A 25,813-nucleotide genomic window follows, 5' to 3' on the forward strand; every position below is an offset into this window, starting at 1 on the left:
TGAAACCCCGTCTCTACTAAAAATACAAAAAATTAGCCAGGCATGGTGGCAGGTGCCTGTAATCCAGCTACTCGGGAGGCTGAGGCAGGAGAATCACTTGAACCCAGGAGGCGGAGGTTGCAGTGAGCGGAGATCGCACCACCGCACTCCAGACTGTGTGACAGAGTGAGACTCCGTCTGAAAAAAGAAAAAAAAGGAAAAAGAAAAAAAAAGATGGCCCTACCGGCAGCCTATGGTAGTCCCAGCTCCTTTTCATACTCACAAACACTTGACATGGTCAGTCTTGGAAAAGTTTAGGCATTCTAGCAGGAGTGTAGGAGCTTCTCATTGTGGTTTTAATTTGCATTCCCTGATGACTAGTGACGTTGAGCATCTTTTCATGGGCTTATTAGCCAACCGTGTATCTTCTTTTGTGAAGTGTTTTGTTCAAATCTTTAGTCCATTAAAAAAACTGGGCTTTTTAAAAAAATTTCTTTTTTTAATTTTTTTTGAGACAGAGTCTTGCTCTGTTGCCCAGGCTGGTGTGCAATGGCGCCATCTCGGCTCACTGCAACCTCCACCTCCTGGGTTCAAGAGATTCTTGTGCCTCAGCCTCCTAAGTAGCTGAGATTACAGGCGTGGGCCACAATGCCCAGCTAATTTTTGTATTTTTAATAGAGATGGGGTTTCACCATGTTGGCCAGGCTGGTCTCGAACTCCTGAGCTCAAGTGATCTGCATCAGCCTCCCAAAGTGCTGGGATTATAGGCACAAACCACCACGCCCGGCTTGGGCTGTCTTCATGTTATCAAGTATAAGGGTTTAAAAAAAATTCTAGGCCGGGCACAGTGGCTCATGCCTGTAATCCCAGCACTTTGGGAGGCTGAGCCAGATCGCTTGAGCTCAGGAGTTCAAGACTAGCCTAGGCAACATGGTGAAACCCCATCTCTACTAAAAATACAAAAAGTAGCCAGGCGTGGTGGTGAGCACCTGTAGTCCCAGCTACTTGGGAGGCAGAGGTAGGAGGATCGCTTGAGTCCGGGAAGCAGAGGCTGCAGTGAGCCGAGACTACACTACTGCCCTCCAGCCTGTGCTACAGAAAAAAAAATAATAATTCTCGATACAAGGCTTGCCAGACATACATTTTGCAAATATTTCCTCCTAGCCTGTGACTTGCCTTGACATTGTTATAACAATGTCTTTTGAAGATTAAAAGTTTCAAATTTTGGTAAGATAAAATTTATTGATTTTTTCCTATTACAGTTTGTGCTTTTTGTGTCAGATTTAAGAATCCCAAGGTCACTAAGATTTTCTCCTACATGTTCATCTAGAAGCTTTATAGTTTTAGTTCTTACACTTAGATGGTCCACTTCAAGTAAATCTTTGAAAATGGCAGAAAATAAGAGTTGGAGTTCATTTTTTTTTTTTTGCATATGGATATCCAATTGTTCCGTCGTCGATTGTTTAAAAGATTATCCTTTCCCCCACTGAACTGTCTTGGCACCTTTATGGAAAATCTATTGATTGTAAATGTGTGGGTCTATTTCTGGGCACTATTCTGTTCCATCAATCCATTTGTCTGTCTTTATGCTGTTAAATTAAATTTAGACTAAACTGCTTCCTTATATATTTTAAGTTCGGCCTAAAGGTTTCTCCATACACAGTGAACTGTCACCTAAATGGATGTGTGACAGACTGTAACCGACTCTTGTACCAAGGAGCTGAGTCTCAGCCAATCCCAGCGGCTGAGTTTCAGCCAATCACAGGTGGCCAACAGTGCAAACCGTATTCAGTGAGGCAAAGGCCGAGCTTCACCCATCCAGCTGGTTCTGTACCTCACTTCCCTTTCCTGTACCTCACTTCCCTTTTTCTGTCCATAAATCCAACCACGGTGCAGCCCTGGAGTTGCTTTGAACCTATTTCGGTCCTGGGGGCTGCCCAATTCTTCAATCACTCTTGCTCAATTAAACTCTGTTAAATTTAGTTTCCCTAAAGTTTTTCTTTTAACAATACTAACACCGTATTGTCTTGATTACTGTAGCTTTACAGGTCTTGACATTAGGATTAGAAATTCTGGAACTTGATGGGCACGGAGGTTTGCGCATATAATCTCAGCAGATTACTCAACAGACGAGTATTAAATGAAAGCATTTCAGTGCTAGCTCATGAGCGGCAGGGCAACCTCTGTTTTCTTAACTTTTCTATGTTAAAAGTCTTCTGCATTTAAAAAATTGGCATGAAGTCCGGCTTGATGGTCAGTATCTGTAATCCCAGCTACTAGGGAGGCTGAGGTGGGAGGATCGCTTGAGCCCGGGAGTTCAAGTCCAGCCTGGGCAACACAGTGAGACCCTGTCCCTAAACAATTTTTTTTTTTAAATAAATAAAAATTACTGCTGGGCGTGGTGGCTCACGCCTGTAATCCCAGCACTTTGGGAGGCTAAGGCGGGTGGATCACCTGAGGTTGGGAGTGCGAGACCAGCCTGACCAACATGGAGAAACCCTGTCTCTACTAAAAACACAAAATTAGCCAGACATGGTGGCGCATGGCTGTAATCCCAGCTACTCGGGAGGCTGAGGCAGGAAAATCACTTGAACCCAGGAGGCGGAGGTTGCGGTGAGCTGAGATTGGGCCATTGCACTCCAGCCTGCGCAACAGAGCAAAACTCTGTCTGAAAATAAATAAATAAATAAATACAGGCTGGGCGCAGTGGCTCATGCCTGTAATCCCAGCACTTTGGGAGGCCGAGGTGGGTGGATCACCTGAGGTCAGGAGGAGTTCGAGACCAGCCTGGCCAACGTGGTGAATTAAAAATATAAAAATTAGCCAGGCATGGTGGCGGGTGACTGTAATCCCAGCTACACAGGAGGCTAAGGCAGGAGAATTGCTTAAACCTGGGAGGTGGAGGTTGCAGTGAGCCGAGATGGTGCCACTGCACTCCACCCTGGGTGACAGAGTGAGGCTATCTCAAAAAAAATTAAATATAAATAAAAAATTTAAAATGGGATCAATTCATAAATGCTTGCTATCTATCCACAGTAGCCCTCTAAAAGCAAGGTCCCACATAAAATATGAGCTATTTCATTTCTGACAAAGGATCCTCAGCCCCCAGAAGCATCAGCACAATCCAACAGCACTAAGGGGGGAAGATGAAAAACAAAGAGCTGATGACAGGGGAGTTTCCTGTCTTCAGGATGAATTAAAGCTATCTGCCATATTGTGAAAAGTGTATTTGTTTTTTTTCCGGGCTTCCTGGCCTACAACTCCTAGAATCCTCAGAATCTTCACAGTGGTGTCTTTCATATGCTAAAGAGGTGGGTGAAGGTGGGCAGCCCCCAGGTAGCTCCAGGATGGGGCTGGTCACCAGAAGGACCAAGGCAGGACTAGAGGCCTGGGACTTTCAGCCTCACCCCCCAGCCTCCAGGGAGCGGAGAGGGGCTGAAGGTTAAGTTGATCGCCCATGGCCAACAGTTTAATCAGTCATGCCCACGTAATGAAGCCTCCATAAAAACCCAAAAGATTGGGACTGGGATACTTCGGGGATAGCTAAACACGTAGAGGTACCGGTAGGGGAGGGCACTGAACTCCAAGCTGCTTCTCACATGCCTTGCCCTACGCATCTGTCAACCAAAAAGAGAAATAACAGGCATTGGAACTAGAGAAGCATGGCTGGGTTTCTTCTGTTTTTTCATTTATTTATTTATTTTATTATTTTCTTCTTTTTGAGGTGCTCTCACTCTGTTGCCCAAGCTGGAGTGTGCAGTGGTGCGATCCTAGCTCACTGCAGCGTCAACCTCCTGGGCTCAAGCAATTGTCTTGCCTCAGCCTTCCCAGAAACTGGGACTACAGGTACGTGCCACCAAGCCTGGCTAATTTTGAAATGTTTCTTTTGTAGAGCCAGGGTCTTGTTAGGTTGGCCAGGCTGGTTTCAAATCCCTGGGCTTAAGCCATCCTCCCACCTTGGCCTCCTAAAGTGCTGGGATTACCTACGTGAGTCACCACACCTGGCTGGATTTATTCTGAGCCAAGTTGGAAGACTTAGGCCCAGAACACAGACTCCATATAGACGGAGAACGTGCCTCAAAGGAGGCTGCATGAGGCACAGTAGACATACATTTTCCAACAGGGGGATGCATGTGGCACGGAAAGGGGGAGCAGCGGAGGCGAGGCAGGGAAGCAGCTTTCCATTCTTGTGATTCTGATTGGTGCTCAGTGACGCTACCCATACGATAAGGTAAACGTGCCCTTGTGTGGGGTGGGAGAAAGGCTAGGCAACTTAGGGTCTAGTAGGGGTTGACCAATTCCATCCTGTCTTTGTTCTACCTCTGATAAATGGGTTTACGACTAGTGCCTGTCAGTGAACTACATAAACTCCAGTCATACAGGCAAGAGGTCAGCTTTATTGATAGGCCTAGGATTTATTATTCATGTGCCCGACTACAGTCATCATGGGCCACTGTTAAAATTTTCTTTTGAATTTTCCTTTTTCTGACACGTCTCTTCATCTGTATCCTTTGCAATATCCTTCATAATAAATCTCAGGCCGGGTGCGGTGGCTCATGCCTATAATCCCAGCACTTTGGGAGGCCGAGGCGGGCGGATCACCTGAGGTCAGGAGTTTGAGACCAGTCTGGCCAACATGGTGAAACCCTGTCTCTATTAAAAATACAAAAAAAATTAGCCGGGTGTGGTGGCAGGTGCCTGTAATCCCAGTTACTTGGGAGGCTGAGGCAGGGGAATTGCTTGAACCAGGGAGGTGGAGGTGGCAGTGAGCCGAGATAGCGCCATTGCACTCCAGCCTGGGCGACAGAACAAGACTCCATCTCAAAAAAAAAAATAAATAAATAAATAAAAATCTCAGAGTTGTGTGAGCTGCTGTAGCAAATTAACCAAACCTAAGGAGGGGGCGGTGGGCACCCTGACTCATAGCCAGTTGGTCAGAAGCATGGGTTGAACACTTGGGCTTGCGCTGGGCATTGGACGTGGAGACAGTCTTGTGGGACTGAGCCCTCACCCTGGGGGACCTGATGCCATTTCCAGGTAGACAGCGTTGGAACTGAATTGAATTGAGGGACACCCAGTTGGCATCTGCCGCAGAACTGCTTGCTTACTTCGTGTGTGGGGGCCCCCTCGCCCCACTCGACACTGCCCCCACCACTGACTGTTGGTCACGGAAGTCTTCTGTGTTGACTGTTATGGGGTGAGAACAGAGGAAAAACAGTTTGCTTTTTCTAGTCACCGTCAGAAGTGGAAATGACCGAATCTTTTTTGTTAGGGTAGTCATCAGCTGATACCAAATCTTTGGCAATAAGAAAATGGGTCAGAACTTAAGTCAGTAATCTACATTGGTTAACCAGTTTTCTTGAGAAAAATATAATGCAAACAGAGGAATGCACAAGCAGCTGAATTTCAGAGAAAGGTATGAGTCTGGCTTTGCCAAGAAAGCACACATATTTTTTGACACCTGGAAATACACCAGATGTGTACTGGTCAACTAATTATTATCTTTGTTATTGGCTACATAATGTTATTAAGTAAACTCTTAATTGAGGCATAACCTACATACAGATATGTGCACAAATCATAAGTATCCAGTTCAATGAATTTCCACAAAGAGAATATACCCACAAAATAATCACTGGATCAAGAATAGAATACTACCAGCACCCTACAAGTCCCTCCAGTGACCGCCCAATCACTATGTCCTCTCTCCCCCGCCAAAGGAAACCATAATCCAGACTTCTCCCACACAGTTTAGCTTTGTCTTTTTTTTTTTTTTTTTTTTTTTTGAGATGGAGTCTCACTCTGTCGCCCAGGCTGGACTGTAGTGGCTTGATCTTGGCTCACTGCAAGCTCTGCCTCCCAGGTTCAAGCAATTCTCCTGCCTCAGTCTCCTGAGTATGGGACTACAGGTGCCCGCCACCACACCTGGCTAATTTTTTTTTTGTATTTTTAGTAGAGATGGGCTTTCACCATGTTAGCCAGGATGGTCTCGATCTCCTGACCTCATGATCCACCCGCCTTGGCTTCCCAAAGTGCTGGGATTACAAGTGTGAGCCACCATGCCCGGCCTAGCTTTGTCTATTTTTAATTTTATATAAATGGAAACAGGGAATATATTCTTTTGTGTCTAGATTCTGTCTGACACACAAATGTCTGACATTTATGTTGCAACATCCATCCGCTTCAGGGAATATAGCAACAGTTCCTTCCTTTTCACCGCCGCGTCATGTTCCACTGTCTGGCCACCACACAATTGATTGGTCTAATCTTTACGGACAGGCATTTGCATTGTTTCCTCTGGAGGCTCTCTGAATCTTGCTGTTAGGGACACTTGTTTCTGTGAGCTATCTTTTGTACACATGGACATGCCTTTCCCTCGGATGATGCCTAGGAGTGGGATTGCTGGGTCTTAGGTGTGCATATTTTCAGCGTCAGCAGACACTGGCCATGTTCCAAAGTGGCTCTGCCAACTTTGACTCCCACCAGTAAATGAGAATTCCAGTGGCTCCCTTTCTGTGCCAATAATGGATATTTTCTGTTTTTTTTTTTCATTTTAGCATTCCAGCAGGTGTATACATGGCATTTCACTATGTTTTAACGTCCATTCCCCAAATGACCAAAAAGGATGAACACTTTTCATACATTTGCAGGCTGTTTGTATATCTGGTTCGCTCTGAAATGTCTCTTTGTTTCTTTTGCTCATTTTCCCATCAGGTTGTCAGTCTTCTTCTCCTTGATTGTGACTGTGAGTCCTTTGTGAGTTAAAAGCATTGCAGGTACCTTCTCCCAAAACTGTATTTTTTTAATTGTTGTTGTTGTTTTTTTTTTTTGAGACGGAGTCTCGCTGTGTCGCCCAGGCTGGAGTGCAGTGGTGCGATCTCGGCTCACTGCAAGCTCCGCCTCCTGGGTTCATGCCATTCTCCTGCCTCAGCCTCCCGAGTAGCTGGGACTACAGGCGCCCACCACCAGGCCTGGCTAATTTTTTGTATTTTTAGTAGAGACGGGGTTTCACCGTGTTAGCCAGGATGGTCTCAATCTCCTGATCTCGTGATCCCCCTGCCTCGGCCTCCCAAAGTGCTGGGATTACAGGCGTGAGCCACCGCACCTGGCCATCCAAAACTGTATTTTGATGAGCAAAATTTCTTAATTTTAGTGTGGAACAAATTATCTAACTTTTATTTTATGGTTAGGGCTTTTTCAGTCCAGTTGAAGAAGTCTTTGCCTATCTGAAGGTTTTGATGACATTTTATCTCATTTTTTAGAAGCTTCATGGTTTTACCTTTTGCATTTAGGTCTATCATCCATTTCAAGTCAATTTTTCAGTATAGTGTGAAGTAGGAATTAAGATTCATTTCTTTCTTTATAAATATTCAGTGGAGCCAGCACCATCTTGAAAAGACCATTCTTACCCCACGGCTTGTGCAGTGCCACCTCTGTCATGAGCCGAGTGTCTGTACATGCACAGCTGTTTCAGAACCCTATTTTGTTCAGAACTCTATTTTGTTCTGCTGTCTGTCCATCCTTGCATCGATACCTTACTGTCTTAATTACTGTGGCTTTGTCAAAAGTCTTGATTTCCAGTATCTAAGTCCTTTTGCTTTATTATTCTTCAAAATGTCCTTGTTATTCTTAGCTCTTTCCATTTCCACATAAATTCTAGGATCAGGCTGGGCGTGGTGGCTCACACCTGTAATCTCAGCACTTTAGGAGGCCAAGGTGGGAGGATTGCTTGAGCCCAGGAGTTTGAGACCAGCCTGGGCAACATGGCAAAATCCCATCTCTACAAAAAATACAAAAATTAGCTGGGCATGGGGATGCATGCCTGTAGTCCCAGCTGTTCAGGAGGCTGAGGTGGGAGGATCACTTGAGCCTGGGAGGTCAAGGCTGCAGTGAGCCATGATTGTGCCACTGCACTCCAGCCTGGGTGACAGAGTGAGACTGTGTCTCAAAAAAAAAAAAAAATTCTAGGATCAATTGGTCCAGTTTCAATACTGGACCCACCCACTGGGGTGTGACTGAAATCACAGTAAGTCTATAAGTCACTTTGGGGAGAGCTAACACCTCCATAGTATCGTGTCACTCATTCCATCAGCCTGTTATATTCATTTAGGTCATCTTTAGTTTCTCTCAATAACACATAATTGTTCTCTGTATAAAAGCCTTGCGTATCTTCTCTTACATATATTCCTCAGTATGATGTTTCTTTGATGCTTTTGTAAATGTTATCTTTTTTGAAAATTTCATTTTATTTATTTATCTTTTATTTATTTTTTGAGATGGAGTCTTGCTCTTGTCGCCCAGGCTAGAGTGCAATGGCGTGATCTTGGCTCACTGCAACCTCTGCCCCTGGGATTCAAGCGATTCTCCTGCCTCAGCCTCCTGAGTAGCTGGGATTACAGGCATCTGCCACCACACCCGGCTAATCTTTGTATTTTTAGTAGAGATGAGGTTTCACCACGTTGGTCAGGCTGATCTCGAACTCCTGACCTCGTGATCTGCCCGCCTTGGCCTCCCAGAGTGCTAGGATTACAGGCGTGAGCCACTGCACCCGGCGGAAAATTTCATTTTAAATTGCTTATTGTTAGTCTATAGAAATATAATTGATCGTGTTAAATCTGCTTATTCATTTTAAGAGCTGATTTGTAGAATATATTGAATTTTCTACACGTAATCGTTTTCTCTGTGAAGAGTGACAGTTTCATTCTTCCTTTCTAATCCTTACACCTTTTATTTCTTTTTCTTGCCATATGGTAATGGCTAACACTGCCAATATAATGTTGAAAGAGACAGTGACAGCAGATAACCTTATTTACAATCTTAGGGAAAAAGTTTTTAATATTTCACTGATAAGTATAATGTTTGCTGTAGTTTTGAAAATATCCATTATTAGATTAAGGAAGCACTCTGTTTTTCCTAGTTTGCTAAAAGTTCTTTTCTTTTAAAATCAAGAATGGAGGCTGGGCGTGGTGGCTCATGCCTGTAATCCCAGCACTTTGGGAGGCCAAGGTGGGTGGATCACTTGAGGCCAGGAGTTCAAGACCAGCCTGGCCAACATAATAAAACCTGGTCTCTACTAAAATTACAAAAAAAAGTAGCTGGGCGTGGTGATGCATGACTGTAGTTCCAGCTACTGGGGAGGCTGAGGCATGAGAACCCAGAAGGCAGAGGTTGCAGTGAGCTGAGATTGCACCACTGCTCTCCAGCCTGGGCTGCAGACCAAACCTCTGTCTCAAAAAAAAAAAAAAAAAAAAAAAAAAAATCAAGAATAGGTGTTGAATTTTAGCAAATGCTTTTTTTGTACCTATTAAGATAAAAACATGGTGACCGCATGACTGACTGGCATTTTGATGACGTCCATGCAAAGCTGGATTCCTGTGACAGTGTTTCCCGCCTGAAGTACCGCACATCTGAACTGGGACTGTAACACTGATGGCAATACAGTGTGGGGTGCCAGAAATGTCAAAATGAATCACACAAAGTCCATTTTGTTTACCTATTGTATCAAAGGGGAGTCTAGGGACAATGGTAGTATTTGTTTTTAATCAGCTGTGAAAACATATTACAGTTCTGCACATTTTCTGTGTTCTTTTGTGTGTGTGCTTTAAGTGTAGCTTTTTGTTTTTTGTTTTTTTTCTTTTTGGTTGGCAGTAACAGATTTTAATGAATCACTGTTTAAACTACAGTACAGGCCAGGCGCAGTGGCTCATGCCTGTAATCCCAGCACTTTGGGAGGCCAAGGTGGGTGGATCACCTGAGGTCAGGAGTTTGGGACCAGCCTGGCCAAAATAGTGAAACTATGTCTCTACTAAAATACAAAAAATTAGCCGGGCGTGGTGGTGCATGCCTGTAATCCCAATCCCAGCTACTCGGGAGGCTGAGGCAGGAGAATTGCTTGAACCTGGGAGGCGGAGGTTGCAGTGAGCTGAGATGGTGCCACTGCACTCCAGCCTGGGTGACAGAGCCAGACTCTGTCTTAAAACAAACAAACAAACAAACAACAAAAAAACTACAGTACAAAGACTTTGTAACTGTGATTCAGGCCCCCCAGCACCCCCGTGACTGTAGAGTACCTTCAAAACTCAGCTGTCCCAGCCAGTGCCAACCTGTGAACTTCCCGCCATATCCCAGATCTGCTATCCCCCAAACCACTTCCCAGTTTTCCTTTGAGTCATCTTTCTGAAGGAGCCAAGACAATAGGGGTCTGCTGGGTAGTAAATTTCTTTATTATTTGCAGCCTTTAAAATGTAATTTCCATCTCTTGCAATAAATTTGTTTCCTTTTCTTTGTTTCACTTTAGTTAAAATTTCAGGTATTTAGCTCCCCTTTTGTACCATTAAAAAAATTTAAAGTTACCTGTTATAGGGTGTTCCTTCAGAAGCAAAGAGCAAAATTTTACTGTTGTACCAATTCTAATTGTAATTTTAAGTTCCATGTGTTTAATCATTGTCTCTTCATTTCAAGACCTTTAATACAAATGTCTTTTATTTGAGAGGGAGTCTCGCCCTGTTGCCTAGGCTGGAGTGCAGTGGTGCAATCTCAGCTCACTGAAACCTCCACCTCCCAGGTTCAAGCAATTCTCCTCCCTCAGCCTCCTGAGTAGCTGGGACTACAGACATGCGCCACCACTCCCGGCTGATTTTTCTGTATTTTTAGTAGAGACGGGGTTTCATCATATTGGTCAGGCTGGTCTCAAACTCCTGACCTCAAATGATCCGCCCGCCTCAGCCTTCCAAAGTGCTGGGATTACAAGTGTGAGCCACCATGCCCGGCCTTAGCTAATATTTTCTTAAAACATTTACGTCTCTTTGGGAGGCCGAGATGGATGGATCACCTGAGGTCAGGAGTTCAAGACCAGCCTGGCCAACATGGTGAAACCCTGTCTCTACTAAAAATACAAAAATTAGCCAGGCGTGGTGGCACATCTGTAATCCCAGCTACTTGGGAGGCTGAGGCAGGAGAATCACTTGAACCTGGGAGGCGGAGATTGCAGTGAGCTGAGATTGTACCACTGCACTCCAGCCTGGGCAACAGAGTGAGACTTGGTCTCAAAAATACACAAAAAATTTACATCTGTATTCACAAAAGAAATTAACCTGTAATTTTCTTTCTTGTAATGCCCTTGTAATAATTTGGTATCAAATCAAATTAACAGGTTTCTGCTGATCAAGAAAGAAGACCCAAATGACCATTATCAGGAATGAAAAAGACATCACTGCAAAGCCTACAGACATTAAGAATAATCATAAGGTACAAAGAAATAGAGCGCAGAGGAGCGATTACCAGGGGGTTATTTAATGGGTATAGAGTTTCAGATTTGCAAGATGCACAGAAGGACTTGGGAAGTTCTCCTCTTTTTCTAGTCTCAGGACAAATTTATGGAAGACTGGTGCTACTTTTTCCCTTAAAAGTTAAAAAGAATTCACCAATGAAATCATCTAGGCCCAGAGTTTTACTTTGAGGAAATATTTTAAACTATGGATTCAATTTATTACCTAGATGTAGGAGAATTTAGGTTTCCTATTTCTTCCTGTATCAATTTTGGTACTTTGTATTTTTCAAAATCATCAATTTATTTTCAGAATTTACTAACAATGTTCTCATAACCCTATTTGTGTGTGTGTGTATGTGTGTGTGTGTGTGTGTGTGTGGTTAAAAGCATATAAAATTTGCCATGTCAACCATTTCTATTTATTTATTGTGGTTTTTGTCCATTGAGGCATTTTATTTTACTTTTTAATTTAAAACTTTTTTTTTTTTTTGAGACATGATCTCCTCTGTTGCCCAGGCTGGAGTGCAGTGGTGCAATCACGGCTCACTGCACTCTTGACTTCCCGGGCTCAGGTGATTCTCCTGCCTCAGCCTCCCGAGTAGCTGAGACCACAGTCACGCTCCACCATGCCGGGCTAATTTTTTCTATTTTTTGTAGAGATGGAATTTCACTATGTTGCCCAGGCTGGTCTCGAACTCTTAGGCTCAAGCGATTCACCTAGGCGGCATTTTAATTTTAAGTATGTATTACATCGCTAGATAAAGAATCCCAGGATTTTCCCTCCTGTGTGTTTTTGTCTTGCTTCTTCATGGTCCATGTTGCCAGCTGAGGTTGTTAGTAAAATGAATCCAAACTGTCAGAATGGGAGCAGACTGTTCTGCCATTTTTTCTAGATCTTTGAGCTGCACCTCCAAGTTGGGGCTGATTACGGCACGCTTGTTTAACCTGCCTGTGAAGCTCACAACGGTGTTCCCAGCTCTGTGACGATCAGATTTCAGATTTGCCAGTGGAATCATGCTTCATCACCGCAGTTAGAAACCGGACGACGACTTTGAAGCACGGCCTAATAAGAACCTGGTGTTTGCCTCTCCTTTAGACATTGTGGATGCTCTTGAGAGCAGCAGCCTCGACGTTGGCGCACAGCAGCCTGGCGGCGTGGAAAGGTGGTGGGAAGAGCTCAATCATTTTAAAGTATACGGTTCAGTCGTGGTAAATACATTTACATTATTGTGAAATGCATCTCCAGAACTTTTTCATCTTGCAAATCTGAAACTCTACACCCATTAAATAACCCCCTGGTAATCGCTCCTCTGCGCTCTACTTCTTTGCACCTTATGATTATTTTTAATGTCTGTAGGCTTTGCAGTGATGTCTCTTTTCATTCCTGATAATGGTCATTTGGGTCTTCTTTCTTGATCAGCAGAAACCTGTTAATTTTATTCGTCATTTTAAAGGAACAACTTCGTGTTTGGTTGATTTCTTTTTTTTCCTTTTTTTTTTTTTTTGGTGGCGGGGACAGGGTCTGACTCTGTTGCCCAGGCTGGAGTACAGTGGCAAGATCATCATGGCTCACTGCGAACTTATGGGTTCAAGTGATCCTGCTGCCTCAGCCTCCCAAGTAGCCAGACCACAGGTGTGCGCCACCACATCCGGCTACTTTATTTTTATTCTTGTAGAGATTTTTCTTGCTATGTTGCCCAAGCTGGTCTCAAACTCCTGGCTTAACGTGATCCTCCATGCCTCAGCCTCCTGGGTCACGTAATTCCAGGATTACAGGGATGAGCTACCATGCTCGGCTTGGTGGATTTTTTTTCTATTGTATATTTGTTTTCCATTGAATTTAGGTAAGATCTTTATTTCCTTCCTTTGATTTAGTTTGTTGTTCTTTGAGACAAATGCTTCGAACTTTTTGCTAGGCTTTCGAGATTTAAGGTCGCAGATTTCCCTCTAGCATGGCTTTAGCTGAATTACGTAAGTTTTGATATGTCATACTTCTATGAGCATTCAATGAAACATTTTAAAATAATTTCCACTGCGATTTCTTCTTTGATTCATGAGTTTTTCTTTTGGAAGTATATTGTTTAATTCCAAACATTTGGGGATCATTCTAATTATCTTTTTGTTATTGATTTATAACTTAATTCCGCTGGTCAGAAAACATACTCTACAGATTTCAATCCTTAAATATTAGTTGAAATTTGCTAAATTTATTGAAATTTATCATCCAGCATATAGTCTATCTTAGTAAATAACCTATCTGTACTTAAAAATATATATACCCTGTAGTTGATGAGGGCTATATAAATATATATGTTAATTACATCTTGTCTGTTAATTGTGACATTCAAATCTTCTAGATCCCTGGGGAGCATCTGTCTGATGCTCTATCATTTTACTTTCATTTTATTTTCTATCATCTGACTTTCAACATTTGTTTCTTTTCATTAAAGATATGTCAGCACATGTGTGTGTGTGTGTGTGTGTGTATACATTTTAAATCTATCTTTGAGTATTTAATTATCCATTTCTATTCATTACTAACATGTTGGGACTTAAATCCATAATTACATTACTCATTTTCTGTTTGTCTCGCTGGTCCTATAGTCCTCTCCTCTAAGTTTTTTCCTCTTCTTTTGGATGACTTTTTGTTATTACAGTTTTCTATTAGTGTATTATATATTATTTTATAATGCTTTTAGTGGCTATGCTGGCCTAGAGATCATTTTACTATTTTTTTAGTTGTTACCCTGGATTATGACATGTATCCTTGATTTATTAGAACCTAATATAAATGAGTACTTTGACTCCTTCCTGGACAATGCAAGCATGTTAGAGCAGTTTTACCTCACTTGTCCCCTCCCATCTTTTGTGCAGTTGATGTCAAGCGGTCTCCACAAGGGATGAGTATCAGCGTCTCACACATCGAGCAGCACTTAGGTTACCCACATGTGTCTCCTTTCTGCTCTTTACTCTTCCTGCATCTCCGTGTTTCCATCTGGAATCCTCTTCCTTCTGCCTGAAAAACTAGTTCTTAGTATTTCTGTTTGCTGGAAAATGTCTTATTTCATCTTTCTTTTCTCTTATTTTGAGACAGGGTCTCGCTCTGTCACCCAGGCTGGAGTGCAGAGGCACGATCATGGCTCACCACAGCCTTGACCTCCTGGGCTCAAGCAATCTGAGGCCTCAGCCTCTGAGCAGCTGGGACTACAGGTAATTTAAAAAAATTTTTTGTAGAGACAGGGTCTTGCTATGTTGCCCAGGCTGGTCTTGAACTCCTGAGCTCAAGTGATCCTCCTGCCTCAGACTCCCAAACTGCTGGGACCCATGCTGGCTAATATTTTATATTTTAATTTTTTTTGTAGAGACGGGTTCTCATCATGTTGCCCAGGCTTGTCTTGAACGCCTGAGCTCAAGTGATCCTCCTGTCTTAGCCTCCCAAAGTGCTGGGATTACAGGTGTGAGCCACCACACCTAGCCAACTTCATTTTCAATGGCTTTCCCCACTAGATGTTTAGGTTGGCAGATATTTTTCCTCCCAATACTTTACTATTTTCTGGTTTCTGTCAAGATACCAACTGTTAGCCTTTCATTGCTACTTTAAAGTAAAGCATCTCTTTATTGAAAAAGGAAAAACAAAGCTGGAAGACTCAAACTTCCCAATTCTAAGACTACTATAAAATTACAGTAAACAAGGCAGCATGGTACTGCCATAAACACAGACATACAGATTAATGGAATAAAATTGAGAGTCCAGAAATAAACTCATACATTTATGGCCAAGGGTTCCAAGACCACTCAATGGGGGAAAGAACAGTCTCTTCAAGAAATGGTATTGAGAAAACTGGATATCCACATGCAAAAAAATGGAGTTGGACCCCTACTTCACACCATACAAAAATATTAACTCAAAATGGATCAAATACCTAAATGTGAGTTCTAAAAGTATAAAACCGATGGAAGTTTTTGCGACCACCAATTTGTCAATGGTTTCTTAGCTTTGACACCTAAAGCATAAGCAACCAATGAAAAAACAGATGAATTGGATATCATCAAAACGAAGTATCATCAAAACGAAATATCATCAAAACGAAGTATCATCAAAACGAAATATCATCAAAACGAAGTATCATCAAAACGAAATATCATCAAAACGAAGTATCATCAAAACGAAAGACTTGTGCTTTGAAAGATGCTATCAAGAAAATGAATACACAACTTATAGAATGGAGAAAACATTTGTAAATCACGTATCTGATAAGGGCCTAGTATCTGGAATGTATAAAGAAACTCTTACAACTCAACAGCAAAAGACAACCTGATTAAAAAATGGGCAAAGGACTTAACAGACAATTCTCCAAAGAAGATGTATGAGTGGCTAACTCAATGCACGTAAAAAGATGCTCAGCATCACTAGGCATTAGGGAAATGCAAATCAAAACCATGATGAACTGCCATTCACACTCGTTAGAAATGGCTATAATTTTTAAAAAGGAGGGGGGATAACAAGTGTTGGCAAGGAAGTAGCAAATCAGAACCCTTGTACATTGTTGGCAGGAATGTAAAATGGTTTAGCCATTGTGGAAAAGAGTTTGGAGGTTCCTCAAAAAGTTAAACTAGAATTCTATGACCCAGCAATTCCACTGCTAGGTATATAACCCAAAGAATTGAAAACAAGGATGCAAACAGATTCCTGCAAACCAGTGTTCACAGTATTGTTCATCATGGTTAAAAGGTGGAAACAGCCCAGATGTCCATCAGTGGATGAGGAGATGAACAAATTGTGGTGTAGACATACAATGCACTATTATTCAGCCATAAAAAAATGAAGTGTTGACATATGCTTTCAATGAATGTGTGTGTGTGTGTGTGTGAGAGAGAGAGAGACAGAGACAGAGACAGAGACAGACAGGGTCTCACTCTGTCACCTAGGCTAGAGTGCAGTGGCATGATCACAGCTCCACAACCCAGACTCCCGGGCTCAAGTGATCCTCTCACCTCAGCCTCCCGAGTAGCTGGGACTACAGGTACGTGGCACCACGTCTGGCTAATTTTTGTATTTTTTTGTAGAGATGGGGTTTTGCCACGTTGCCCAGGTTGGTCTTGAACTCCTGTGCTCAAGCAATCCACCCTCCTTGGCCTCTCAAAGTACTGGGATCACAGGCACGAGTCACCGCACCCAACCCTTTCAATGAATCTTGAAAATATTATGGTAAGTGAAAGAGGCCAAACACAAAAGGTCACATACTTTGCATGATTCCATTCATATGAAGCACCAGAACAGGTATATCATGGGGACAGGACACAGATCGGTAGTTGTCAGGGGCCGGGAAGAATGCAGAATGGGGAGCAACTGCTTAATGAGTAGGGGGTTTCTTTTTGGGGTGATGAAAATGTTTTGGAGCTAGAGAGGGTAGTGATTACACCCCACTGTGAATATACTAAATGTCACTAAATTGTTCACTTACTTATTCACTTATTTTCACCAAACACATTCTCATTTCTCTTCTTTGTTTAGGCATATGACAAAGACCTAGTTTACCAGCTTTACATTTTAAAACCTAAGCTTAACATTATATATTTAAATAATTGTCAAAATCAAGTTGTCAGCATTCATGCACAATTAGAAAACATCCTTAATTTATATTAAACCAGAAATATATTATCATTATTGCATTAATACCTTTCACTACTAACTACTGAAAACCTTGCAATTATTTCTGTAGAAGACTCACCCTGGCAATGTTAACTTCACAGCAGGCTGACACCACATGGCTCACATTTCAGACAAAATGGAAAAGCGGATTCATGCTGGCGTTAGGGTACAATCTTGTCCTGCCACTAAAGAGTCAAGGATCAAAAGTGCATACACAGGCCGGGCACAGCAGCTCACGCCTATAATGCCCAAAACTTTGGGAGGCTGAGGTGGGCAGATCACCTGAGGTCAGGAGTTCAAGACCAGCCTGGCCAACATGGTGAGACCCCGTCTCTACTAAAAATACAAAAATTAGCCGGGCATGTCTAGTCCCAGCTGCTTGGGGGGCTGAGGCAGGAGAATCACTTGAACTCGGGAGGCAGAGGTTGCAGTGAGCTGAGGTCGCGCCACTGCACTCCAGCCTGGGATACAGAGCAAGACTCTGTCTCAAAAATAAATAAATAAATAAATAAAAGTGCATACAGAGATTTATAACAACTTTTAAGACAGAAAAAAGTGGTCCTATTATGTGGTCCTAACAATAAACTCAAAAGTTTATGACAAATAGGGGCTCTGTGGGTTGTTTATCAATACTTCAGGTACAATTCTACCAATAGTTGAGTTCATTTGAAATATTCAAAAAAATGTTCCTGTTAACCCTCAGATGGTGCTTCTGTAGCTGAACGTTTTTGTTTGATGACTTTGCATGCAAGCACAGCAGCTGCTCCTTACTGCTGGCCGTCTTCTCCCACTTCTACCCTTTCCCCGCCATTCTCAACAACTCTCTTTTTAGTGATGTTTCTGCCGTTAACCATTTCTAGTAGAAGTTGATATAGATTTGAAGTTGCCATTCCACTACCACAAATGACGTGGAAGAGAATGAAGTGAGGCCCTGTGACCTAGTGATCCAAATGAAGAAAATCTTCATCAAAAGAAGAAAATCCACTTCCAAAAGACGGAAATCCACTGAAAGCGGAGAAAAACGACCCCCTCCCTTGGCGACCCCTTTGATTCCCAAAAAAGTCCTCAAATGGGTCTTCAAAGAAGTTGAATGAAAATGGGTCCCTCCCACCAAAAATTCCCTGAAGACATCATCTGAGTTATGGAGGGTGAAGCAACCTCAAACGGATGTCAAAATGCATCCCACCTCCTCCTCCTCTGTCTAATCCTTCTTTGTCATAAACATCCCTTTTTTTTTTTTTTTAGCATCAGACAGCAGCGCCTCATATGCCTCCACTACTCATCTGAATTTTCTCTCTGCTTCTTCTTTAGTCTCAGGACTTTTATCTGGGTGCCACATCGGTGTCATTCTCCAACATGCTGTTTTAATATCCTCAGGCCAGGCACGTCTGCGCACCTGGACCTTCACAGTGACCGCTGTGCTTAACAGACGGTTGGAATGGGCAAGGGTGCAGGTGGTGGCACTGGCAGTGGCTCCTCACTTTCCTGAATTGTTCACTTTCTTTTTTTTCTTTTTTTTTTTTGAGTTGGAGTCTCACTCTGTCGCCCAGGCTGGGGTGTGATCTCGGCTCACTGCAACCTCCGCTTCCCAGGTTCAAGCGGTTCTCCTGCCTCAGCATCCTGAGTAGCTGGGATTACAGGTGCCCGGCACCACACCCAACTAATTTTTGTATTTTTAGTAGAGATGGGGTTTCACCATGTTGGCCAGGCTGGTCTCTTTTGCCAGGCTGGTCTTGAACTCCTGACTTCATGATCCTCCCGCTTTGGCCTCCCAAAGTGCTGGGATTACAGGCATGAGCCACTGTGCCCGGCCCAAATTGTTCACTTTCAAATGGTTACTTTTATGTTATGAGAATTTCATCTCAATTTTAAAAACTTTAAAAATTGAGATAAAGTATCTTTTTCTCTGCCTTTAAGTTTTTCTGTGCTTCTTAAAATAACTTACTGTGATATGTCTTGGTGTGGTTTTCTTTTTTTTCACTCTGCTTGGTGTTCCCAGTCCTTCTTTAATCTGCAGTTTGATGTCTTTTGTCAGGTTTGAAAAATTGTGTCATTATCTCTTCAAATACTGCTTCTGCCCCATTCTCTGTCTTCTCTCCTTCTATGACTTGAATTACATGTATATTAATTTTTTCATCATCTAAAGACTCATGCCTTTTTCTGTATTTTTCTGTATTTTTCTTCTCATTTTATTTTTTTGCTTCAGCTCAGATAGTCTCTCCTGACCTGCATTCCAGTTCATGAATCCTCTCTTAGCTGTGTTTAAGTTGATGTTAAACCCTCTATTGAGTTCTTCCTTTCAATTATTTTTCAGTCCTCGCATTTCCTTTTGATTTTGTTATTTCCACTTATTTGTCATTGGTTTCCTGAACATACATAATTATTTTAAAAGTCTGTTCTTGTATTTCTAATAGTTAGATTTCTTGTGGATCTATTTCTGTTCTTTGTTTTTTCTCCTTTTTGGTCATTTGGTCTTATCTCCTGGCTTGCCTGCTTCGTTTGGTTGGTTTTTAATGGATTGCTGGACATGTATACGAGAAACAGAGATAATCTGATGTTGCTGATGGTGACCTTTCTCTAGAGGACTTCCTACTGCCTCTGGAAGTGACGTATCACTTTTAGAATACGGGCATATCACTTTAATCTCATTAGAGATTGAACAGATTCACAGTTGGGCTTCTGTCTTTGAGATGAGTCAAATTCTGGTTCAACCTCCAGTTCCAGGCTGTAGCCCTTTGGGGATCCCAATGGAAGGCCTGGGATGGTTATCAGGGTTCTTTCTGCTTGGTGGCCCATGAATTCCGAGTTTCATCTCACAAGCCCAATAAGACTGCTTGAGCTCTCCTTCTCTCTCAGTCTTTGGGCCATCACTTTCTAGTCACTGCTTATGAACTGGCAGATGCCACAAGAAAAAAAGTAGTGTTGAATACTGGATTCATATCTCTGTACCTCCCTTTTCTCTAGGATCTTTGCTCCTCAAGTCATCACTGCACTGATAGCTCTTTAATTTCTTAAAATAAAATGTTTTAAAAATACTTTTTCCATATTTCTAGTTCTTCTTGATATGATGGTTGCACCACAACAAGCTAGTCTGACATTACCAGAAAGAGAAACCTGATAAACTTATTACCAGTGGCTTAGAGTTTCCTTAATGAGGCTTAATAGAATACTGAAACTGATTAGTGGAATTTAAAAAACGAAATAGAGAAGTACATTCTGCAAGTCTCTGTAAAACATAAGAACCTCATTATGTCTGTTATCCTATTTGCTGTTTTATGTCTTTCTTTCTCAATAAGACCATAAACTCCCCATGGGCACAACTCTGATATAGTTTATTTCAGTTTCTTCACATCATGCCAATAAATATTCCATTAAATTGAGTTGAGTAGGATGTATACTATTCTAATTAGAGTCACTAATTTGTGTCCAAATAGGTTTCACTTAGAACCATCTCAGTATGAAATAAAGAGGGCACTGGCACCAAGAAACAATGAAGAAGCTGAAAATTAACCAGCAGTTGTTATTTCTGTACCATCAGTTATGGTAGTTAGACGGCTTTAATGAAGATTACAAAGGTTTTAAATAACTGAAACACTCATCAGTTGAGGACTGATTCAATATACAATGCATTTATCAATATTAAAGAGACTGAGGCAGACAGATCTGTATGCACTGATGTGGAAAAATCTCCAAATTTTGGAAAAAAAGGAGATATGGTCCGTATGCTCTTTTTGGAAAATCTATAGTATTATATGTTCTTAGTCTCGAATTTAAGTAACTGTTTTTGGATTAAGTTCTAGAAAATAGCAAGTGGAAGCCCAGCTGAGCCTTGAAACCGCAACCTTGAGTAAGAAAGAATTTTAGACATTTTAAAGGGAATTGTTGATGTGGATGCAAAAAGAGAACAGAATTCTATACAGTAAAGCCATTTAGGAGAAAATTTTCAGGTTACTATGAAGACTGAAAGCCTAAGCCTTAGCTGTTTAAACTGTAATCATTAGAGTATATTTGTGAAGTCCCTTTCTGAGACTTCTGGACTTCAAATATGTGATGTTTTCTTCAGAGATGCTGTAATGTTTCTTAGAACATCCTCTGCGAATTTGCTGCTATGGGTGACATATTTCCAGTTATGTGTAACTCTCTCCTGCAGATATAAGATAGGGCTTTTTGTTTGACAGAAGAGCCTCAAAAATGTCTTTTCTTCTGGCCGGGTGCCGTGGCTCAGGCCTGTAATCCCAGCAATTTGAGAGGCCGAGGAGGGTGGATCATGAGGTCAAGAGATCGAGACCATCCTGGCCAACATGGTGAAACACCGTCTCTACTAAAAACACAAAAATTAGTTGGGCGTGGTGGCACGTGCCTCTAGTCCCAGCTACTCAGGAGGCTGAGGCAGGAGAATCGCTTCAACCAGAGAGGCAGAGGTTGCAGTGAGCTGAGATCGCGCCACTGCACTCCAGCCTGGGACAGAGCGAGACACTGTCTCAAAAAAAAAAAAGTCTTCCTTTAGGCTAAAGGAAAATGGACAGGTCACTGACCAATAGGTGACTGGTTTTATGACTATGTGTGGGAGGGATTTTGTTGGGGAATGTGTGTGAAACCATCATATGCTCATACAGACACAAAATCTCTTTGGAAGTGTACACACAAGGCACAGACAACAGAGACTGCCAGGAGAGGTCTGGGACACTGGGATCAGGGAGGGCCTGACATGGACTTTCTACCTTCTAACCTTTTTTACTATTTAAACTGTAATCAGTTTTACTATTTTTATTTTTTGCCATGTGCACTTATTACTTATTCAGAAAAACAATTTAAAACAATTTCAAACTAGAAGAAAAAGGGGATAAAGAGGAAAAGGAGATAAAGAGGAAAAGGCGTAACATGTATACTTTCACAACAACCTGCCTGCAAGATAGATGTGTCATTATTTCATACACAGAAAAGGTGAGGCTCAGAGAGATAAAATAACTTACTCAAAATCATAAAGCTAAAACTAGAATCCAGGTAAAACTGAACCCAAAGCCAAGTTATCTTTCAGTCTTATATTCTCATAAGTAACTTGGATTGCAGCTATGATTAAACCACAAAATATATTTAACAGTGATTAAAATTCCTGAGTTGCAACATGTTGACTGATTTAAGAGCTTATGCTGCTCAAGAAATGGCAACATAAATGAGAAAATACACTTTTTCTAAGGCAATAGAAATGTAATTAAAATTCAAAACTTCTCAAGGTCTTTACAAAGGTCCCATGTAACTAAACACTTCTCTTTATTTCTGAGAAATTTTTTTTTTTTTTGAGACGGAGTCTTGCTCTGTCACTCAGGCTGGAGTGCAACGGCGCGATCTTGGCTCACTGCAACCTCCGCCTCCTGGGTTGAAGCAATTCTCCGGCCTCAGCCTCCCGAGTAGCTGGGACTACAGGTGCCTGCCACCATGCCTAGCTAATTTTCGTATTTTTAGTAGAGACGAGGTTTCACCATATTGGCCAGGCTGGTCTCGAACTCCTGACCTCGTGATCTGCCTGCCTTGGCCTCCCAAAGTGTTGGGATTACAGGCGTGAGCCACCACACCCAGTCTTATTTCTAAGAAATTTTAAGTCCTAAGTGTTCAATGCTATTTCCAATAAATTAAATAACTAAAGGATCTGACAAGTTTTAAGATTTTCATGATGGAAACTTCATTGTGTTCCTATAATTGACTTAACAATTATGTACAGATCTATATTTTATATCTCCTTAAAGGAATTAACGCTCCAATTTTCTCAATTTATTTTTTATTTTTTATTTTTTGAGATGGAGTCTTGCTCTGTCGCCCAGGCTGGAGTGCAGTGCCACAATCTTGGCTCACTGCAACCTCCACCTTCTGGGTTCAAGCAATTTCTCCTGCCTCAGCCTCCTTGCAAGCCACCATGCCTGGTTAAATTTTTTTTTTTTAATTTTGTAGAGACAGTCCCCCAGTTCCTCAGGGGGCTGAGGTGGGAGGATCTCTTGAGTCCCAGAGTTTGAGGCTGCAGTGAACCATGATCACGCCACTCCAGCCTGGGTGACAAAGTGAGACCCTGTCTCAAAAAAAAAAAAAAAAAAAAAAGTTCACATGGAGTAGGGCTACAGGGGTAACGTGTCTGGCTCTGTGAAAGGGGCTCCTACCCCTGCTAGTCCCCTTTCCTCCTAATTTCTCTGCATTATTTCTAGCATGACAGCAGGCCCTGTTTCCAGATCAGGCACATATATTTGCTCACACGTGGCAAAGCTTTATTTTATCACTAATGCCTTGGGCTTAATGGTAGCTGCACCTGTTGAAAGTTATAACTGGGCCAGGTGGGGTGGCTCACGCCTATAATCCCAGCCACTTTGGGAGGCCAAGGCGGGTGGATCACTTGAGGCCAGGAGTTCAAGACCAGTTTGGCCAACATGGTTAAAAACATAAAGTGATAACTGACTAGTATTTTCACATAAGGCTTTCATATGAAACAGGAACGGCCACTGGAGGTGAGGCTGGGCCTTTCTAAGGGCTGCAGGAGTTCTCACCCACACCTGTGACCCCTGCCCCTCCACTACGATGAGCAAGGCTCAGTCCCACACCCTGCAGGGTGTGCTGACTGCACCTGGGAAAACAGTGGGACCCAATGGACCCAAACGCTGCACAGATCAGCTGCAAAACCTCAGCGGCGGGGGCTTTTCTGGGCTGAGTGGTACCTGAGCAAGGCATTCCTATCATCAGTGCTAAAAAGGGCTCTGATGAGCAGTTCATCTTTTCATACAAGTAAGGAAAGAAAAAACATTGCTGAGCAACACTAAACGCCGGGTACTTTCACACACACCATGTTTCCAATCCTCACAGCGCTACGTTGCTGTTACAGTGACTTTTATTCCACTGGTGAGAAAACAGAGGCTGAGAGAGGTCAAGCAGGACTCACACCGCGGTGGACAGTCTAAGGTGCAGATCAAATCAATACAAAGCACTGAGGGGATGCTGGCTTGTGTGTTGAATGTATCGGAGGTGCAGGTGACAGACTCCAGAGGGACAATGGAAATTCAATTTGCTTTGCCCTAAGCTTATGAGCGGTGTCCGGCCTCGGCAGGAACCTAAATACTACGCGCCGCTGCAGGAAACTCTGTCATCTGTCCTGGGCAGTGCATGCACGCTTCCAGATGGGATTCCGGCCCGAAGAGTGTGGGAACCTGAGCTGCATGCACTTATACCCACTCAACAATAAATGCCCGGAGGGAAAAAGGCGGGGGCAGGGGATATTTAAATGGGGGCGAGGGCGATTCTGCCTATCACTCCCCACGGCCGCATCTGCCCAGCTGTGAGTGACAGAAGCATATGACTGACGTTCCTTCAGCAAGTCTCAGTTCCCCTGTGCTTCCCATCAGCGTTTTGCTGTCCTCCAAGGGACTTTTCAAATGCCATTTGGGCGATGCTGTTTCTTGTATTTATAAACCCCAAGCTCCTAGGGTGCAACCCCCTACAGTTACGGTAAGTATGTGACCAAAGGCCCATGCTGGAAACTCACTTTTCTGGATCTGAAAAGCAAGCAGGCATTCGTGCGTTCGAATTCTGAGTGACTCTTCACTGTCCATGTGTCTAGGCTGTTCCTGCCATAGCCACGCGCGGTCTGTGTGTGGTCAGGAGGAAAGAAGCCCCCACAGGGAGGGCCCGCGTCAGGCCCCGCTCCTCACCCACGGTGAGAAACCCCGTTTCAAAATGCTTGCCTTTGGTCAGGCAAGACAATGGACATTTCCCTTAAAAGGGACTTTTATAAAAAAAACTCCAAGGTAAAGAAACAAGAGTAAAGAAAGTGGATAATTTCTACACATGTACTAGCTTTCTTCTTAGTCTTAACAGACCGACCAGTACAGCACACCCACCGGGGATTTTTTTTTTTGTTTTTTTTTTTTTGAGACAGATTCTCGCTCTGTCACCCAGGCTGGAGTGCAGTGGCGCGATCTGAGCTCACTGCAGGCTCCGCCTCCCGGGTTCACACCATTCTCCTGCCTCAGCCTCCTGAGTAGCTGGGACTACAGGCACCCGCCACCACGCCCGGCCAATTTTTTGTATTTTTAGTAGAGACGGGGTTTCACCGTGTTAGCCAGGGTGGTCTCGATCTCCTGACCTCGTGATCCGCCCACCTCGGCCTCCCAAAGTGCTGGGATTACAGACGTCAGCCACTGCGCCTGGCACCATAGGGGATCTTTTCATCAGCTGGGTTTGCCTTTATCTTTCTTTAGCCTCGGGCTGATCTCAGGGCTGGTTGCCACCCTAGCTCCCGTTATTTCTACCTGTTTTTTCAACTCCTTGGCAAATAAAGTACTCTCCTTACAGGATCTCAACATGTCTCTCCCTGAGGATGCACTGTTGAGTGTGCACAAGTGCACACTGACGCAACCCTACTGTACTGAATGAATTCTTCACAGAGGTCTCCATACCTGGGTTTCTAGAATCTTCTCATCACTGACACAACTGTCTTCACCATTCTTGCCTCCTGGTTTGTTTGGTGAGGCAGTTTCTACATTAAAACAGTTTAAACTAGCAATTCTATCTTTAGTAACCCCACTATTTTATTATTTTCAGGAGCAGTCTGCATTCAGATGCCACCTTCCAAAATGCATGGGCCTCCTGACTGCTGCCCACAGGAAAGTCCATGCCCTGTAACAGCACCATCCAGCCCTAGGACACGTCTCTCACCCACCCCACCTGTGTCCTAAATCAAGCCCAGCACACTTCCTGGCCTTTTCTACTATCATGCTCTGCACACGAGGGGCCACTGGTCAGGACACCCCACAGACTGCCCCTGACACTTGGTGAGCTTCTCTGAGAGGCAAATAGAATGGGGCTTGGAACACAGACCCTGGGGGCCAGCTTATGTGTTGAAATCCAGCCTCTGCTACTTACCAGCAGGGCAACCT

At 43.0% G+C, this 25,813-nt stretch overlaps 1 protein-coding gene and 1 pseudogene across 1 annotated transcript in view; both read right to left on the reverse strand.

Annotated features, from left to right (window-relative positions):
• Positions 1 to 25,813, reverse strand: part of RNF130 (ring finger protein 130) — a 160,203-nt gene that overhangs the window by 10,452 nt on the left and 123,938 nt on the right. The window lies entirely within an intron of this gene.
• LOC129397850 (dnaJ homolog subfamily B member 6-like) lies at positions 765 to 24,487 on the reverse strand (annotated as a pseudogene).

Source organism: Pan paniscus, chromosome 4 (assembly GCF_029289425.2).
Source record: "Pan paniscus chromosome 4, NHGRI_mPanPan1-v2.0_pri, whole genome shotgun sequence".
Taxonomy (NCBI): Eukaryota; Metazoa; Chordata; class Mammalia; order Primates; family Hominidae; genus Pan; species Pan paniscus.